The following is a 15,408-nucleotide window of genomic DNA, read 5'->3' as shown; positions in this document are numbered from 1 at the left end:
TAAATAGTTAATAATGGAAAGTTTTTATGGTATGCCAGCTAATAAGCTCAAAAGAATAGACAGACTTAGAAACTATAGCATTTGGAACTGCTTACCAAGGAGTAGATCTAAAAGAATCCTCAAGCTCAGCTAAGAACACTGGATAAAAAAGGTTAATGAGTAACATGGGCTTCAATACTCAGGCATCCTTGTAACTAAGTCTGCTACAGATTAAGTCTTGGGGCTCGGAGATGGCTCAGTGTTACGAACACTTGCTGCTCTTGAAGAGGATCTATATTTGATTTCCAGCACTGACATTAGCCGCTCACAATCACCTACAATTTCAGTTCCAGGGAATCTGATGCCCTCTTCTGGCATTCCCAGACATTTGTATGCATGTGCTGTATATACACACAGTCACATACACACACATAAAATACAATTTTTAAAAAATTTAAAAAAAAAATTTAAAGAGTCTTAAGAAACACACACCCAAATACAATAGATAAATCTTGTTTGAATTTTGCCTTAAACATACTAGGCATAAGTAGTTTTTGTTGGTTTTTGTTTTTAGATTGATTGGAAAAAGCTGATAGTGAAGAATTCTTATTACATACTGAGAAGTAGCTTATTTGGTAAAGTGTTTGCCTTACAAACATGAGGAGCTGAAATCAACCCCACTGAATCCAAGGAAAAAGCCAGGCATGGTGGCACTCATGTGTAAGCCCAGCCTTCCAGAACCAAGAAACAAGCAGATCCCTGAAACTCACTGATCAGCCAGCCTAGCCTATTTGACCAGTGTTGGGCCAAAGAAAAAGTCTGTCTCAAAAAAAAATTAAAAATGTGGGCAATATGTCAGGAATATCAGGGAGGTTGTCTTCTGACCCTCTGCATGCATGCATACACATGCATCTGCACAAACATGAACAGACACACACATGTACACACACACTCACACAAAGAACCTTTTATGTTTCTAAGCTTAAAGGAATGAAAACATCCTTTTAGAAAATTGTCTGTTAGTGACACTTGTTGGGATTTTTGTGGGTAAAATAATAACAATAGTACCTGCTGTGGAGGAACAAACAGTAAAGATGGAGGTCAGACAAAGACTACATTCATGTCTTATTCAAAAGTTTGGCAAATGATAGGTGGCTTGAATCTACGATGTTCTCCCCAGGTCAGCATGTTTGAATACTGATGGCACTGATTTGGAAGGTTACAGAGCCTCTAGATAACTTTTGGCTGGAGGAGATGTGTCTCTGAAAGGCTGTAACCTTTCAGTACTATAGCCAGGCCTTGCTTTTGATCCACTGTCCAGTCTCCTTGTCCTTCCTCCAAGCAAGGAACTCTACCATAGGGTCCCACCACAAAGCCACCCTCCCAAATGGTGGGCCAAGGTAAATCTACCCTCCTTTAAATTGGACCTCAGACGCTTTGTCCCAGTGATGAGAAAATTGACCAACAGAAAACAAGCTACAATACATTCTGTGTATAGAATCTGAGTGTAGAATTATTGGACCTTCTCTACTGATTGGGAAGTTAAGACTCCCATAGTGATGTCATCTTACCCAAGATCACAGTAAAACTAACAGAGACAAAACTCAAACCCTGGTCTTTTTCACCTCAAATGCAAGGGTATTTCCACCCCATTCAAACTGTGTTCCCTAGAAAGAAACAGCAAAATGCTTAAAATCTAGCAATGACCCACTCTGCTAAAAGACAGAGAGAATTTTTATATTGGCCTGCAGCACTTTGCAAGAAGATTGCCTCTAGGGAAGCCACAAAGCCCTGAGTTTATCCTTTAATCTTCAATGAAATTGACAGGGCATGCCAAGAATTTTCCATTTTATTGCAAATCCTCTCAGAAGGCAGCAACGGTTCTCTTTGTTTCAGCAGAACTCAATTTGGCAGCATCAACTCCCCAAGTCCGCTGTGTGGAACAACATGGAAGTACTTCCCTCTCTTGGGCCTCTGAAGTCTCTTCCAGGATTAGGGACTTGGTCCACAACAACATTTGAATGCTCAAAGAAAAATAAAAACCCCTTAGAGACAATAAGCAATGTGTTTAGAAACTTGAAGAAGATGGTCAGCAATCTATACTTTTGCCTTCTGTCTGGGCCTCCTCTGCTTGCACAGCATACAAATATTATTCTTGTTTTTTTTTTAATGCTTCCAAATAATCCAAAAGTATATCATCTCATGAAATGTGAAAGGTATATGAAGTTGAAATTTGTAAGCACTAAATTCAGATAAACACATGGAGCTTGAACCTGAAACATACTCCAATTCATGTTTTGTGCACCTGTTCCTCGGATAGGTGGTACAGTTTTGGGGTGACTATGAAGCTTTGGACAGTGAGGTGTAGCTGGCAGACATGGGTGGTGAGAGGTGAGCCTTTGAAGGCTGTTAATCATCCCTTCCCCCCCTCCCTGTCTGTGTAGCTGGTCTGCCCTGTTGTCGCGAGCCTCCACCGTGTGCTTCTGCTGCCCTGTCTTCCCACCAGGACGCACTGAAATCTCTCGGTGATGAGTCACAGCAGACCTTCCCACCCTAGGTTGTCTGTGGTCACAGCAGTACTAAAGTAGCTAACAGTGTCCGTATACCTACATACGAAGTTGTGTCGTAACACAGCGGTGGGTGACTGTTGGCTGGCACACAGTCCCTGATACTTAGGCCCTACAACAGCACCGGTGAGCCTCTACCACAGAAGCAGTACACAGCAAGCAAAACTAAAGTATTTACTATCTGTCCGTTTCCAGGGAGGAAAAGTCTGCTGATGCTGGCATCGGGGCATGGCAGGGCGTGGGGACTGTGGCAGTGGGTGACCGGAGGCAAGCAAAGCCACCGCCCAGCTGGGGCTGTTTTCTCCGCTGCAACTGGCTTCTCCACAACCTTGCTGGACTGAGGCACTTTCATTTTCCTTTTTCACATGGTATGCATTGTGTGCATGCATTTCATCACTAAACTCGAATCTTCAGGGAGAAAAAAAAGTCCCCTGCTTTCTTTGTCTTTCCCAATTTCACAATCACATTGGGCCCATGTCACAGATCCTAAAATACATTTTCTTCTCTGCCTTTCATTCCTAATAACAATGGCATCTCCTCCTTAATCCCTGATAAGTCATCCTCAATTACGTTCTCTCAAAAACACCATCTACACACTAGTTGTAAAAGTTACTTACAATTTTAGCCTGAATTTATATACATGTAAAATAAGGGGGACGATCCCCCAAAATGCAAAATGGGTTATTCTTATTGGCTGGTTGCAGGAGGCACTCAATGGACCAATGGACTGCAAACGCCAATGCTACTACACTCTTTTTCTCTATTCCTAATCACCTCTGAAGACGAGCCATCCATAACAGGGGAGAGAAGTCAGCCTTCTGTGGTTTGAAAGCTTTGCATCCAATGGTATCTATATGAAATTAAATTCCGCTTCTCTTTGGTTCAGAAAACTTTTGTGTCTACAGTCCCTGAGTGGAATAAAGAAATCCTAGATAGGGGTGTGTGTGTGGGGGGGGGGGGGCAGGCAGTGGGTAGCAAAGTCCAACCAGCCATATGGCATTATCATCCTGGGGAAAATCCATGTTAGCATTTTATTTCAGCCAGAAGTAGATTAGACAGATAAAATGTTCAAAATAAAACACAATCAGTTAATTAAAGCGAGGAAAGGCTTTATTTGTTTTATGCTAGGATGGATTGAAGACAGCTTCCATGTGGCACCATGCCAAGAGGAGGTATTTCCTATATCAGGCCTTGTAAACAAGGCAGCAGGGGGTGCTGGGCAGACCGTGCTCCTCATCTTCAGCCAAGGCAGCTTTGCTTTTTCTTACCACACAGCCCACACAGCATCATCCCTAGAGCTTTCAGTGAATAATAAGGGTTCTGTAGCTAAAAAGTTTGGAGGGAGCTCTCCTAGCTTGATGGCCCCTTGGATACATCACCACCCAAGAGCCAGCCAGCATGGGTGCTCCCCCATCGTTCAGTGCCTCAGTTTCTTTTATAGTAAAATTCAGGAAATATTAACTATTAATAATAAAAATCAACAGGGGGTGCTTTGTGAGTTAATATTTGTCAAGCACTTAGCACACATAATACATAATGAATGATTTGCACATGTTTGTCAAATGAGTAAATAAAATATGAGACAATTATCCATAATTAAAGCTGAAGAGCAAGCTGAGTGTTTTTTTTTTTCTCCCCCATTGGGGAAAAAATCAAGTAATAATTTGAAATAGTCTGCACTCTGAGCTGAGCTACAAAGGGAAGTTTGCTTGAGGGGCATTTTGAAATTAGCAAATTATATCAGTCATTCCTTATTGCTAAAGCATTAGTAGTTTGTCAACATATCCAAATGATGATGTTAGCAATAGTTTACAGTCTACACAGCAATGCAGACATATTGTGGTGCATTGTTTTCTGTGAGATAAACCAACACACCACTGGACCGGGATGATGTAATTAAACCCACTTCACTGTTTAAAGACCTGAGAAGAGCTAAGGGAGTATGAAGTAAGCTCATATAAGGCTTTGGTACCCATCTATCTGTGACCCTCCTCCAAATTTACAGGCTGAAGTCCTAGCCCCCAGTATCTCAAAACAGGACTTTCTTTGAAATAGGGTAACTGCATGTATAGTAAGAGTAAGTAAAAATGATGTGTCACAGTAGCAGAGCGACCTCCATTCCAACTACAGATACCTTTATATATAAGGGGTGTTTGGACCCATTAGAACAAGGCCATGTAGAGATGAAGGTACACATGGAGTGATGTTTCAAGGATTTGCCTCAAACCTCTAGCAGCCTGGAGGGAAGCCTGCAACAGACTCTTTTCTGTGTTCCCAAACAGATCTAACTTGCAAATGCCTGGATCTTAGACTTCCAAACTTCAGAACTCCAAAATGGCAAACCTCTGTTTAAGCCACTCAGCTGGTGGTTGTAGGTTAGAGCTGCCACTGTAGGGATCCAAGACAGGGCTACTTGTCATCAAGAACCACTAACAAAGGCATTTCCTTTCTTTCCCTCGTGGTTCATCCTTTCTTGTAGTAGGGATTTCCTGAACGTTGCTGCGGTAGAAGCTGTGTCTACAGGTTCAGTCTCTGAAGACTGCTACATAGAACTTTGAGTTCAGCAAGGGAGGCAGAGAGGAATACATAAATACGTGTGTGGGGGCGGGGGGAGCGTAAAGAATAAAGCCGACTGGGGGAGCAGGATGAAAGAAAGTGCTGCTAGGAATAAACACGAAGGAAGCCAACCGAGGGAGGTCCCACTGGAGAAAAATCTGGAACAGAGTAAAACCTATGGCTACCTGGAGAAGCAGATTCCAGGTGGAAGCGGGAGGAGGGGCAAAGCGGATTTGCTTGATTTCATTCTGAGGGCACCGTGGCAGACAGCACAGAGCAGCGGGCACTGGCTACCCAGAGCATGATCTGTCCCCCAGATTGATGGAATCACCATTTACATTCGGCCCTAGTCTTGAAAGAAAAATCCCCTCACAAATCCACCAAGGAAGAAGCAGGAAGTGGTGGTGGCCATTGGCCTCCCAGGAAGAGCCCCATCTGCCCTTCCTTAGGCCTAATCTTACAGAATTAGCCTCACAGAGACCCTCCCACTTTACGAACCTGGTTTTTCAACTTCCCCACCAATTCTGGAGGCAAGTACAGATTCTTACTGCCAACATCATTCAGGCAATTACAGTGTTCTGTAAGCAGGAGCCCTGACTGGTTTTGCCACATTTTCTGCGTTTTCAGGTTTCAGAATTTTGGCCCTGAGCTAACAACATTGTTTGGTTTTGATGACTAGGATAAATGTATGCTTTGATACCAGCTCAAGTATAAAAGTAAGTTAGGAGAAAAGTCCCACAGGATGAGCAGGGGAAGGAGCTATGCATCTCCAAGCCTTGAAGAGAATTTTATGCCTGGAATATTAAGTAGCACACCTGTTCTGTGACATTACACAGCACAATGGTGACATTCAGTGTCTGGTTGTAAGCCCAGGTGACAGGTTTCACCTGAAAATGAAGCATAGAACACCAAAGGCATGCATGTAACACAGAACCCAAGCTCTGCTTCCAAGCCTTTCGCTATGATATTCTTAGGAAGGGTTAACTCTGTTCAGCCATGTGTTTATTCTTCAGTACACACACACAAGTGTGTATTACGCATAAGTCCTAGAGAAAATTCCTAGATATAAAATATAAGGTATTTCTTTGGAAGAGAACTATCACTGTAAGTACAATATATTATATAATATGTCTGTGTCATAGGAATTGCTTGCCGTTGTATTTGCAGACCCCTCCCAGCTTCAGCCTTTCTGCCCGACCCCAGTGTTCCACTTGTGTTTATCTATAATCCATTATCCTCCCTCTCTTAATTTGCCCCTTTCCCACACAAAAGTTCCCTTTTCTAGTTTCCTGGCCTCCATTTGGGCTCCAGGTTAAATACCCACAACAAATTAGAATTCATATGTGAGAGAAAACATAAAACATTCATTTTTCCAAACCCGAGTAACCTTATTCAAAATAACTTTTTCAGGTCCATCCATCCATTTGCAAATTTTACTTTTCTTTGTAGCCGACTAATACTGTGTTTATGTATAAACGTATGAACCCCTCTTTGATCCACCCGATTGTTGATGAACATGTAGTTGGTTCCATTTCCTAGCTATTGTGAATACAACAGCAATGGACACGGAATGAAGCGTATCTGTAGCAGGTTACAAGGTCTGCTGGGTACATACCCCAGGGTGGTATCACTAGGCCACATGGCTGTTCTTGTTCTTGGTTTCTGAGACACCTCCAGATTGATTTCCAAAGTGACTGCACTAGTTTATGGTCCCACCAACACCACATGAGTTCCCCTTTCCCCTGCCTCCACACCAGCACTTGCTGACATTTGTACTCCTGATGACGGCCATTTCAACTTGAGGGAAAAAGAATTCTAGAGCAGTTTTACTTTTCCTTTCCCTGATGGCTGAGGATACTGGGAACTCTTAGTGTGTTCTTGCCATTTGCATTTACATTTCTTCTCTTGAGAAATTTTTGTTCAGTTCCACAGCCCATTTCTTCTTCTTCTTCTTCTTCTTCTTCTTCTTCTTCTTCTTCTTCTTCTTCTTCTTCTTCTTCTCCTTCCTCTTCTTCTCCCTCCCTCTCTCCCTCTCTCCACCCCTCCCTCCCCCTCTCTTTCTCTTTCTCTCTCTCCTCTACTTTCTGACAGCAGTTTCCCCTCCCTCCTCTCCTCCCAAACCTCCCTATTCCCTCCCCCATCCAGTCCTCCATTTCTATTCAGAAAGGGCAGGCTTCCCATGGATATCAACAAAACATGGCATATCAAGCCGAAGTAAGACTAAGCGCCTCCCCTTGTATTAAGACACACCCCGTTTTTAATTGTATTATTTTTGTTCCGTACAGGGGAAAGCAGGAAAGAGGAGGGCTAACTGAAGGAAGGTGGTGTGAAAAACCACACAGAAGTTACTATCTCACAACCGAACTTGAAAACACCAGCTGAAGGGATAGTAGAAGACACGTGAAATGAAAGAAGAGGGGGGAATATCAAGAGCTATAGGATTATGTTGTAGAATATTATTTTAAGGTGTGTTACTTTTGACTATGTTGCATTTGTTTAACTCTGTGAAGCTGTGTTACTGTGCCTGTGTAAAACACATGATGGTCTAATAAAGAACTGGCCAATAGCAAGGCAGGAGAAAGGATAGGTGGGGCTGGCAGGCAGAGAGAATATATAGAGGGAGAAATCTGGGGGGAGAGAGTTAGCTAGGAGCCAGAAAAGGAGGAGGACTCCAGGAGTCAACCACTCAGCTACACAGCCAGCCATGGAATAGAGTAAAATTTACAGAAGTAAGAGAACTGGAAAAGCCCAGAGGCAAAAGATAGATGGGATAAGTTAAGACAAGCTGGCAAGAAACTAAGCCAAGCTAAGGCCGGGCATTCATAAGTAAGATAAGCCTCTATGTGTGGTTTATTTCAGAACTGGGTGGTGCTCCCCCCAAAAAAAGAGTAGAAAACCCACAACAACAGGATTAAGCAAGAATGGAAGCTGGAGAATGGAGGGAAGGAGGGAGTTGTTGAAAGTGAGTTAACAAATAGTAAGGATGTATGAAAACCCTGTACTCGGGAAACTAATTTCAAAACACAACTTTAAAAATTAACAAAAAGATTTTGAATGGAATTAGCATGGTATTGGTCAGGGAGACCCCAGGGATCTCCAAAACAAGACAGGCTATTGTCAGTTGTCATTACCCTTCGTAATTCATCATAATTTGCTTTCATAGGGCCAGAAGGTGCTATGTAGGCTACAGGAAGAGAGAAGATAGCAATAGTCTTGCTCAGGGCTGGATCCTGCATGGTGCAATACCAACCCACCAAGGCAATGAGCTCACTGGTGGAATAGTGGCATGACTGTTAGGGGGTAAAGAACTGCTCCACAGGATGGAATTTCATGCCTTGTTCTGTAGTCCTAGTCAAATGCCCATGGATACAGATCTATGGCTCTGGTCTGGGAGTGCAGGAAAGGCTGACTATGAAAAGGCTATGGAAAACAGGGTCCAAGTCATGACAAAACTGTTTCACATTGTGCTGTGACGTGCTGTGATAACAGAGACAAAGAGAGCCTTCTAAGAGGAGCAAGACAGTTCATCACTGATTTTCCCTGGCTACCCACGGGACACACTGACCAGGGAAGCAGTTAGGTGATTTTTCACTCTTCCTCCTCTCCTCCAAATTCAATCCCCAGTCTCATCCCCAGCTCTGTAGCATACTGCCTGCTGAGGCCTCCCCTTCTTGGCACTCATTGCCAGAGGATCACACTATAGCCTTTCTCGCCACCCCATCCCTTTGTCTCAACTCCCACTGACATTCCCTGGAAACCCTCTGGTCCAATCCCTTGATCACCCCATCTCATGCCCAGCTCTGTAACAGACCACCTGTGTGGCCTCTCCTCCCTCTCTGTCCCCACTCCAGGGGTCTACCCAGATTCCAGTGGCAAATTCTGCTTTTCTCCCTCCGGAGAATCCCTTCAGCCCTCTTCTAGCCCATCCCCATTCTTAAGTGTCAGCTCCCAATACCCAGAAAGACATTATATCCCATACTCCCAATAGCCACCACTTGGCAGTATCCCAGAAGCATTCCCTACCAGGGAACCCACAGTTCCACATTCTCCTAAAAACAAGAGAAGGCAAAAGAAAGCAAGGAACAAAATACCCAACAAAAACAAGACCAGGTATCAGCACCTAGAATTACAATCATCCTAACCCAGATGCCTAGACACCAGCCTAAAAACTCAAATAACGGCCAGGATAATATGTCTCCACTGGAGTCCAGCAACCCTACTACAGTAGCCACCCCCACCCCAAATGCTCAGAGATCTCTTTAAAGAGGATGTGGAAAGAGTATAAGAACCCGAGGGGATGGAGGACACCAAGGAAACAAGGCCTTCTGGACACAGCACACCGACAAGCTCACAGAGGCTGTGGCATCATGAACAGGGCCTGCACTCATCTGCCTCTGATGGGCTCCTAGAAACAAGAGAGGTAGACGGACGCTGATTTCCATCCATAACCCAAAAGCTATCTCTATTTGATAATCACTTGCAAATGAAAAGTTAGTTTTCTCCAGGGGATTCTCATGGGCAAACAAACCACTCTTAAGTAAGTCCCATGCCCAGCAGCAGATGGCTAGAAAACTAACTCAGTGGCATCTTTGGAAGTTCTTTATCTCATAATGTTTTATCAGGGCTTTTTGTCTTTTTTAACCCTACAGGTCCTTTGCATATATATTATGACTTCCACTTTTGTGTTTTTATGGGATTCCTGTGTGTATGAACATGTGCATCTCTGTGTTTATTTGTGTGTCTTGTGCTTTTTCTTTGGCTTTTTCTTCTCTTTTTATTTTATTTTGTTTTCCTTTCTTTTAGTATTATTTCTTAGATGCCTATTTGTTTTCTAAAGAGAAACAAAAGGGTGTGGATCCGGATGGAATGACGGGGAGGAGGAACTGGGAGGCAAAGGGAAGGGAAATTGTAATCAGAATATATTGTTTGAGAAATATCTATTTTTCAATATAAGGGGGAAAAAGAAAGTTAATCATGAGCACCAGGTACTAACATAAAAGAGCAGGAAGAAATATGTAAGAAATAGATGAGTATTTGCAACAAGATCTAATTTTGACTCATGAACCTTCAACTCCTCTTGCAGCACCAAAATACCTGACCCTTCTGAATGGTTTTCTTGAGTCCCTTTACATTCAGATTATTGAAGCAATGACTATGAAATCTGTTCAGAGCCTGAAGCAGCCAAGATCGTTCTTTCTGCTACCATTTGTGATCTTTTCTGTACAATGAAGATGCCTGGCTTTCCCAAAACACCATCCTACCTAGACTCAAAGGAAAATAGAAAGATACTAGAGAGTGGCAGATAGATGCCTGGTGTTGACAGTACGGACTTCCTTCTGTCAATCTTAACAACATAGATGAACTCGAGGAAAATAATCAGAAGGCGCTCACAGCTCAAGGTCTATGGAGTTCTTCCTCTCGGTGGATCCACACAGCATGAGAGACGCTTCCACACTAATTCCTGAAGTGTGTGTCGGGGAAAAGGATGAAGATGGAATCCTGGACGGGGAACAAACTACTTAGGGGACATTTGGAATGAGATTGCCACTGCAAAACTTTTCCAAAGCTTCTGTTTTGTGATATTGGAAACCGTTACCAAGGTGGGAAAAACAAAAGGTGTGACTAGGCTCGAACAGTCAGGGTCTCTCACAGGACCTTCAGGAGGCTCCTTTGACATTTCAAACAGAAAAGTCGAGCTGTATGTGAGAACACATTCAATACAGAAAATAATATTATTTGATTCAGGTTATCTTGACCTCAAATTAGGCTTTCTTAAAAATTTCTTGCATTCTAAGTTGTCCCTCCCTCCAAAGAAGACCTCATGCTATCTTACTGTTCATGTTTTCTACAGTGGGAACTTTGAGTAGTGACAGAAAGGCACTCATGGGGACGTTGTCTTCTCCCTGGGATCTCAGAACCCGGGAACTCTTTACAAGAGTTTCAGCTCAAGGACAGAAAAGCCTTAATCATCATGCATCACCTTCCTCCAAAGGCATCCCTTGTCAAAGCACACAGCAAGGTAAATGGGGGCCTAGAAAGCAATCAGTTTCCTGAATCCTAAGTTATTCCCAAAAGTCACTCACTGCTTTTGCAACATTGGGACAAGATTACTTGATTTTCTATACAGTTTCAGACAGAAAATTCTACTGTTTAACAGGAACGAGATGATATATGTGTAATGTTGATATCAAAAATTGGCTGGGGATGTAGCTCAGCTGGTACCTGTGCTTTCCAAGTGTGCACTAGGTCCTGTGTTTGATCCTTAGCACTGCAGGAAATCAGATATGTTTCAGAGTATTTTGATTTTACCTCCAACAAACCTGTTTTCAAGGAAACCAAGTAAAGGCAAGAATAACTTGAACATAGCTGATTTGCCCCCTATGGTGAATTGCAATAATTGTTGCTATGTTTTTTCTAATTTAAAGGGGAAAATGATTATGTGAATAAGTTTTTCTTAAAATTAAAAATTTTTGCTCACATTTCTCTCCAGAATCACTGCTACCCAATGCAACACATTTAATCTTTAGTTATTCTTTAAGACACTCACATTTGACATTTTAGGCTCAATAGTTCCATGTTAGTAATATTAAACCAAGAATCCATAGTTCCTAAGTATTCCCCAAATCTACAGGAAATAAAACAGCACTGGCCAAAATAGCATGGAGTTCTCTTCATTGTAGATTTAGTTATAAGTGAGGAAAACTTCTTTCAGAAGGAAGTTTCTCCTATCCATGTCAAAATTGACAGGTTGCTGTTGGTATGCTTCCTGATATCTGATCGTACAATGCCCTGGAGGGATCCAGTGTTGTATAACCAGACAGGAGTGTGTCTTCCTGTGCCTTCAACATGGAACATGGTGCCAGGCAGGAACACCAGACTGACCTAAAGAATGTGTGATCTGGTCCACAAACTCACAGTTGCTTCAAGTGTTTTCTAAAGCTGAATGTAAATCAACAACCCTACTAACATTTGTTTCCCAAACCCATGTAGAGGGCAGATTTTGTGCTTAGCAAAATGTAAGTTTATTTGAACAGGTTATTAAATTAATCAAACACAAGACACTGTCAGGTGACTACAACCTGAATCAATCCACGAGTTATTTGTAGCACATGTTTGTTGATTTGAAATGTTTCAATCAACAAATGGTCATCTAAATTGGATGCACCTGTCTCAGTTCAAAATACATGAACCTACAAGTTTAATCACTTTTCAATTCTCTTCAACATCTTTTCTCTCATCAGCAATTTTCTGAAGTAAATATTTTTACAGCTTCGGTCAAATCTAACTTACATTTTTTTAAAGCATTTTGGCCAAAAGGTGCATTACACTCCAAGTCCACTGTTGGAGCACATTTGAAATAGCCCCAAGCTCAAAAAATGATATTATGTGGATTCATTCGGGTTGTGGCTCCTATTAGTAAGTCTTGAATACTGCCTGTGTTTATTTCAAAGTCTCTTTCTGGTTAGGACAGAGGATCAATTTATTTTGAAATGAACAAATTAACGAATCTTAAGACCTTGTCTGTCTGGGTCCTAGGACATGCGGCCTCTTTTCATTATTTCTGGAGTTGAGGAGTCACACAGTGTTCTTACCTGCCTGAGACACAATGCATGGTCTCTCTCCCCTCTCCCTTCCCTTCCCCCTCCCTCTGCATGGAGGGACAGGGGGAGAGGAGCACCTCAGCAACCACAGAACAAGAGCACCAATTGTGCGCGGCCACCTGACACTCCTGCCCAGCTCAAGTTTCTGGAAAACTAGTCTTCAGTAGAGCTGAATATTTAATGGCACAGGGGTAACATCGGGAGGCTAGACCACCTTTTGTCATTCCTAAACTTTCTGTTCGCCACTCCTAAGTATCATCTAATTCAGCTAACCTTTATATAGCACAAACGGAAGGGGGCAGGAGGCTCGATCCTTCGAGTAAAACAGCTGTGAGGTGACTGACGGTGGAACATTATTATGTCCTGGGGCTGGAGGCGTGCGCTACACTCTGAAGTTTATGTTCACTTTTTTTTTCCTCCTGAAAGAGGCTGAAAATTCACAACCACGGTGATCCTAGCACCCGAACTGCTTCTGTAGGTGATTTTGCTCGCTGGCAATGCTGCCCAGGCCCGTCTAAAATCTAGACCGAACAGCAGGAAACTGCTCCGCAGTGGGCTGTCCCCTTGCTGCACCTGCAGCTTCGCCTCTCAGCGTTAACAACTGATACCTTTGCTCATTTTTGCTGCTAAAAATCGCAGAAGCAGAAACGGCAGCGCCAGTGGAATCAGCGTTTTCTGCAGGATCGCTGAAACAGGCAGACAGCCTGTGTCTCCGGAGTTCTGACTAAGGGACTGAATAACAACACCCTAAATAAACAAGCAGGTGTGTGTGCCCTGGGGTGGATTCCTCTGTAGGAGAAAGGCAACTTTCTCTCTTCCTTGAAACTTCCGGCCAGGGAATTCGAGCGCCCAGAACAGAAGTTCCAAGAAACACCCTCCTCACCTTTTCAAAACCTCTTCCCTCCTTTCCAGGAAACGTCCCAGGGCGCAAAGCTCCACTGGGTGACCCGCTCCAAGGTCACCTGGCGTCCCCTCCCACCTGGCGCGCCTCTGGTGCGGCCACAGCTGTATGGGGCTCGCCTACCTTGGAAGGCGCTCAGTGCACGGCCCCGCCTGCTGCAGCTCGGGAGATCCGGGATGAGCCCAGGGTCGGTCCCCAGCTGGTGCAGTTTGGCGACTGTGGGCAGCTAGTGCTCAGTTAGGTAGGGCGTCCAGGGCAGAGTCCGGTGCCGGGCGGGCGCTGTGGGAGGAGCCTCTGCTCTCCAATGCCTAGGACGTGCGGACCACGCCCTAAGGGGCCTGTCCCAGATGAGAGGCCCTGGAAGAGGGGCCCTAGCTGATGAAGAACTATTTGCACCTAAGTACACAAACTCTTTTCGTGTGTGTGTGTGTGTGTGTGTGTGTGTGTGTGTGTGTGTGTGTGTGTGTGTGTGTGTAATAAAACTTTATTTGGGGATGATCTGAAACCGAACAGTTGAAAAATCAGAAGGAAAAATTCCCTTGACCCCTCAGCCAGTGCCCCGAAGGTACACACTTTCACAGAGGTGGGTGTGTCGAAACTGTGAAGCTAACAATGTCCATTACTAGTTACAAACCTCAAACTTTCTGCAAATGTCACTAGTTTTTTAGCTAATACCTTTTACCCCCACTCCCAAGATCCCATTCAAAATGCTACACGGCATTAGTATAGGTCACCTTGACTCTGCTGGTCTCTGACAGTTTCTTAGTCCTTCCTTGTTTCGAAGAGCTTTAGAGATTTGAGGTACACCAGTGAGATTTTGTAAGTATCCCACCTGTCAGGTGTCTTTCACACATGGTTATGTGTGTACCAGGAAGAAAACCACAGGGACCAAACCCTCTTGTGGTCAAGATGATAGCAACAGGACATCACTGGCAATGTTGACCTTGATTCCGTGATTAAAGTCAAGGCTAGGCTAGGTGTCTCCGCTGAGTTACTATTTTCCTCTTCTCACACCGTCTTCTTTGTATTGAAATCATCCAATTCATTTTACTCCAAGTGAGAGGGAGATTGAGCTCTACTTCCTGTAGTATCCAGACATTATTATTTAAGGCTTTTTTTTTCTTATCTCTCACGTATCTGTGCAATCAGTTACATCAGTATGGACCTGTATATTTATTTTATGGGAGACCGTTTTAGTTATTTTTCTATGTCCCTTCGAAAGTTTACAAATGTTTAGGTCTTTGAGGAAAAACCAAAACAAAGACACAAGACCAAACAACAATACTTCTTTCTTCACTCCTCTCACATTTAACAGGATATGAAAAACTGCTGTCTAACCCCGCAATATCAAAAGGCTTTTCCGAATTTCCCTTTGAACCCAACATATCTGAAGGAAGGAAATGGCATTTTCTCAACAAATTAATGTGTGTGGATTATGGCCCAATTGGAGAAGCGAAAGTTGATAGCTTTTTTTTTTTTCAGAACTTGATATTTTTATTAAAGCCAAAGAAACAGTGATTTTCAATAATGAAAGAAACCTTATAAAGGCACCCTAATAAAATGAAGCCTTATATTAAGGAAGACGAGTGAGGTGGTTCAGAGAAGAGAGGTAACTGTTTGCAGTTCTTTCCACCTAAATTCAGTCCCCAGATCCCACAAGATGGCTTTCTGACCTGCACAGACAGACATGCTCAGTACACATACATTTACATACATACATGCATACACACTGAATTAATGAGCTAGTTTGTTAATTTTAAAATAAAACAAACTAATGAAATTATCTTTGGCAAGAAAGAGCAAG

The sequence above is a fragment of the Peromyscus eremicus genome, chromosome 19 (genome assembly GCF_949786415.1).
Source record: "Peromyscus eremicus chromosome 19, PerEre_H2_v1, whole genome shotgun sequence".
Lineage (NCBI taxonomy): Eukaryota > Metazoa > Chordata > Mammalia > Rodentia > Cricetidae > Peromyscus > Peromyscus eremicus.
This window is presented reverse-complemented; position numbering follows the sequence as displayed.